Source organism: Nothoprocta perdicaria, unplaced genomic scaffold (genome assembly GCF_003342845.1).
Source record: "Nothoprocta perdicaria isolate Ctin4 unplaced genomic scaffold, notPer1 scaffold_2, whole genome shotgun sequence".
Lineage (NCBI taxonomy): Eukaryota > Metazoa > Chordata > Aves > Tinamiformes > Tinamidae > Nothoprocta > Nothoprocta perdicaria.
This window is the reverse complement of record NW_020455204.1, coordinates 11,179,553-11,184,976: the sequence shown is the minus strand read 5'-3', so window position 1 is coordinate 11,184,976 and position 5,424 is coordinate 11,179,553. Positions and strand designations below refer to the sequence as shown.

General features: G+C 33.6%; 1 long non-coding RNA gene across 1 annotated transcript; it reads left to right on the top strand.

Moving 5' to 3' along the window:
* The first annotated feature begins 354 nt into the window (after nucleotides 1-354).
* On the top strand, nucleotides 355-3,326 carry LOC112945996. Its single transcript, XR_003249108.1, has 3 exons — nucleotides 355-415; nucleotides 1,987-2,032; nucleotides 3,211-3,326. It is a non-coding gene; the product is annotated as an uncharacterized LOC112945996 (long non-coding RNA).
* Nucleotides 3,327-5,424: the final 2,098 nt, after the last annotated feature.

The following is a 5,424-nucleotide window of genomic DNA, read 5'->3' as shown; positions in this document are numbered from 1 at the left end:
GCTGTTATCAACACTGTTCTGAGAAACTATCAGAAAATAAGCTAAATATTTCAATTAAGTGTTTTAGTAGTGTGTACTGCTTATTGTAGCTAGCACATAGCTGAAGTATTTAATGCAGAAAATATTTTTAATATTATTTCTCTATATATGTATGATATTAATGCAAGGGCCATAATGCAGTAGGCTCTAAACATATGCTTGGAAGGAGAAAAAAAAGTTCTAATTTTTTTTTCACATTACAGCACATATGGTAATCTTTTATTATCAGTTTGACATTTACCTAAAAAAAAAAAAAAATTGCAGTATCTAACTTTCAGGACCTTTCTAGGTCCTGAAAAGCTTTTGACTCTGTTTACTTCCTTGGCATTGATTAACAATAGGAACCAGACAGCTATACTATCTTCAATCATCCAAGGTAGGGCAGTAACAAATTTTTACCACATGAGGTACTGCAGGTAATGTTACTGTTAAAAATTCCTGCAGTAAAGTGGAAGAGTGTTCCAAAAATATATAGTAAGAGTAACTTCTTAATAGCATGTTTTAATTGTAGGCCTACTTTGTGAACTTTTAAAATGTTGCACTTTTTTTTTCTCTAGTTAATTGAATTTTTCTGAATTCCCTTTATTTTCATCTCAAGCGATGTTGAGGGTTTGGGTTTCTTTTCCTTTTTTTTTTTTTTTTTTTTTTTTTTTTTTTTTTTTTTTTTCCCCTCCATTTTAAAGTGCTAGCATATTCTGATAAGGATCATAGAATTTAAGTTTTTAAATACCTGGTATTAGAATTTAAAAGAGTAGGCAAAGTGTCCAGGTTGTTTTGGGGCAAAGCATGAGGGGAAGGAAGCAACTTGCAATGGACTGCAGCATACCTGTCCATGGGCTGCCCAAGCCCACATGGTAAGGAGGGTGAATTTAAGCCAGCTGTCCATAAACAAACATCTCTTATTTAAGGTAGATCTATTTTGCTGCTATGGCCAAGATTTATACAGCAAAGTGTTTGCCTGTAGGCTTTGTAGTAAGCCTGTGCAATTGTATTATTATGCCTCTCAGTACGGCTTGTTACTGTGAGCTTGGTGCTGCAGATATGTGTGCTGACACACCCTGAGGCTCCAGGAAGCCAGCTCCTGCCCATTCCAAATTCCTAGCATGCAGTGGTCTTCTGCGGGGCTCTCAAAGCCATTGCTCATCCATATCAGATTGACCTGATCAGTTTGCTTTTTGATGCTGTTAAACAGGAGAAGGTTGGCTAGGTCATTCCCAGAGAAGGATATGGTATCAAAAAAACACTCTTGCTTTTTATAGTGCTATTTTAATGCAAAGCAGATAAAGATGAACAAATTTTAGATACAGCAATCTGTGCTATTTCAGTTAGTAAAAACAAAACATACACTTAAAAATAATAAAACCTACAACTATAGAAAGGGAACAAAGTTGCGGTCATCATTTTGATTTGCTTTAGTAGCCAGAAATACTGCTTGGCAGTTCATCTTTTGTATTACTCTGATGTGTTTGAGGTAAGTGCTCTTACTTGCAGCAATTGTTAATGCATCTGGAAAGCCTTAGCTCTTAAGGATGGGGCAAAGCAGAGGAATGAGGAAATTTTTCAGTGAATTTCAAAATCATATATATGTGTCACCAGCACATTTTTAACAATCCCTGAATTATGGTTTTGGAAAGATAACATGGGTACCTTTGAAAAGCATCCTTATACATTGACTCATTTAGCTTTTTATACAGGCTGGTATGTGTTACCTGTGGGATACTTTTCACATAAATTTTTGGGGGAGTTTATGAGCATATTTGGTTTGTATATTTATTTAAGGTAAATAGTGTAATTCTTTATGTAAAGATGGAAAGAAGTATTCTTACTCTCTTTGTATGTTGGCAAAAATATAAGGTTTATTTGATGCATAAAACAGCAGAATGTATTTGTTTTTTCTTTCTTTCAACTGCACATCTAAATGCTTTTATGCTTGTATTCTCTTTATAGCGTGACATTGACAAAGAATTACTCTCCTCTTGTTTCATCTCAAGAGGTAAAACAATTTCTGAATTTTGCAGGAGTTCACAGTAAAAAGAAATACAGATATTGCTTATATCTCTTGTTTAATGTGGTATTTTCTAAAATGTGCAGATTAGCTAATAATGAGGTATGTAACTTTTCAAACAGAAAGCAGCATTTAAAAAAAGTCATTTAACAAAGAATTTATTTTACAAATAAATGAGAAATGAAAGTAGTAGTTTACCTGCTTTATGTTGTTGTTATTATTATTATATTATTACTATTATTATTATATCATCCTAGGTCACTAGGATACCACTTTTAAGTGATATTTGGAAGAACATTCTTCCTTTTTCAGCACAATTTATCTATGAATTGTCTATGGTATAACAATCTGTAGTCACTAACTGACATTTTATCTTACTTGTTAATAAAATATATATATGTATGCCTGAAAAAAAATTACCACTTTTTCATGTGTAGCATTTCCTTGTTAATGACTGAGATTGGGAAACCCCTAGCATTGAATTTAACCCCCAAGATATGCTTTGCTTTTTTGCTTTTTTTTTTTTTTTTTTTTAGCCTTTTTCGTAAAGGAGATGGTTAGTTTTTTGGGATAACCCTGTATCTTCAAAGAAATGCAGGAAAAAAGTTTTAACTTTCAGATAATTTCATATCTAAACACCCTCAGGACACATCAAGATGCATCAAGATATGCTGACTTTACAAAGAAATATTTAAACTTTTCTGTTATTAATTCTGTCTGTAGTTTATAGCAATGTAAAAAAAGTCGTAAAGATGGAAGATGGATTCCCAAAGATTAAAATACCCACCATTACATGCTCTTATTTTGAGTAGCCGAATGTACATATGGAAACTTTATTTAAAATAAGATCTACTAGGTGGACACTTTCTTATTAGGAATTAGTAAAAATATTCTTTTCCCAATGATATAGATACTGGCTGAGTCACTGACACTGCAGGAAGCATATGCTATTTGATGAAGCATGCTAACCTATTTATATTCTTTAAATATTTATATTCATGTTTGGCTTCTTGGAAAGGTTGGTGCATTGTAGCTGGTCTTCTACAAATGTCATAAACATCTTCTCTCCAAAGGTCATGTCATACTTATTCTTTTTGTATATTAAGTGTCTGTGTGCGTGTTCTCTTAAGGCCCAATTCTCATTTCTTTTTCTCTGTGGCATAAAGCTTTCTGTGCAATGTGAATATGCTATTCATGATCAAATGAAAATATCAAGTGGATTGAACATTAAGAGGACTTCTGAATCTCGTTTTCTCAAGAGGAAGAAACAGAGGAAAGAAATACTTCTGAAAAGAAGAAAAACAAATAAAAAAGTGAGGTCCACATCCTGGTTCTAGTTTTATTTGGGTTATTTCTTAAGTCATTTAAGAACTCATCTCTTAAGACATTTGAGAGTCTCTTAAGTCATTTGCACTTCTCAGCTGACTTTAAAATAGGACAGAAATACTAGAAGCAAAACTTAATATGGATCAAGTGCTCAAGAGTGGCTAAATCAAAAAAGTTGATGTTTTAAAAAAAATGCAAAATAATGAAGGAAAATAAATCATGGCAATTGTAAAAAGCCTTCACTGGCATAAAGAAAAACAGTGTTCTAGTAAATTAAGTATATTCAACTCAAAATGAGTTGAAATATGTAATATTTGTACATCATGTATTTATAAAGCAGTATTTTCTATCAACTTCTCCTGACAAGGACCACCCTGAGGGCACGTTTTGGAAAGTTTTTATGCATGTCTCTTCCTTCTCCTTCAAATATAATGAGAAATTTAATGACACATTTTTTTCTGTTTTTCAGACCAGCATTCAAAGTCTGTGGTGTAGTGGTCTTCAAAAAAGACTCATGCAAAAGGTCAGGATGCTAATGTCCAGGACAGGTAGTGTACCCTGTCCCTGCCTCTGATTTCTTGCTATTTTTGCGTTTTCTACTATTTCTATATTTTATTTTCTATTCATATTTCTTATTCTTAACCACTATTTATATATAACAACAATATAATAGCATTTATAATAATAACAATATATAATATTACCCTGTGTAGGTGCTTGTTTCATCCTGACTTCTCACTCCATTTCCACCTAAAGAAAATGATGAAGAATGTGAGGGTTGATAACATGCATGTAGCATGAAGTCAAGGCAAGCTCTTTTAACACACCTGACATGCTCCAAGATGAAGAAGCAAGATAGATGTTCCAGACAGTGTATAAGAAGTGCCAAGTTATCCACGTTTCCATAGCACCACAGCATTTTGGACACACAAGAAATTGGGCCTTGAAGAAATCATCTAATAAGCACTCTTCACTGTTCTTCAGTATGGAAGATAGTACACAAGGAAATGACTCCTTTTGAAAATAAGGTAGTTAAGTGTGGAATAGTTTTTGGAGAAGCATAGTCTCATATTGGATTCAATTGACCTCAAACTGCAACACAAGCCTTTTTATGTAGAAAGAAGAGAAAAAATGAACATACCTGGTCTGGCTTGAGAGTGGGCCTTTTGTTTTATGTGGAGTTGCACAAATACCCCCTTTTCCCATCCTTAGTACATCTTATTTCTTTTATATTTCTTCAGCTTTAAAATGTAATTTCAGCCCTTCATCTGATTGTTTCAACTGGCACTTGCAACTATTCTCAATTCAGTTGTTTGTAACAGGCATTTAACTATTCTCTACAAGGAACGTCTTCAGAGATAATTTTCTGCTTTCCTGCAAAGGGTTCATTTTTACCTTCTGAGATATGTATTGTTTTTCCCTTGAATTTCTCTTTATTACCCAAGCATTCCTAAACAAGTCTTTCCTGCTAGTGAGGAATAGATCAGGAATAAATTGTCTTCTTATTAGATTTTGTGTGTTCTTGATTTTTAAAGTTGTAGTGCAATAAAATACTTGCTAGATGTTGCTGAATACAGGACAACAAAGGACAAATGATTGACCATACCACTTCATTCTCAACATGAGGAAATGTTATGTGGCATTTTGTCATACGTTTTAGAGTCCTGCAAAACGCTGTAAGCATTTCACTTTCAGCCTTGTCTTTACCACATCTTTGTTCCAATATGTGCCTCTTTAATATCTGGCTAGATTAACACTGCTGCTGCAGGTGTTTTTTTTTTGTTGTTGTTGTAGTTGTTGTTGATGTTGTTTTTTCATTCAGCTAGTTCGAAGAAGTGGCTTATACACTTTTTTTATTCTAAACATACCTTGGATTACTCCAAAACGGCCAATAGATTACTAGAGTCACAGTGAATGACTGGATTCTCCTCAAGCAACATGAAGTATCATAATTGTGGTCTTAAATCATTCACAGATGGGTTTGCAGTGTTGTCGTTTTGTGAGTCACCCTTGCCTTTTTATCAGACCCAGAATGTAGTTAAACTGTAGGTTTG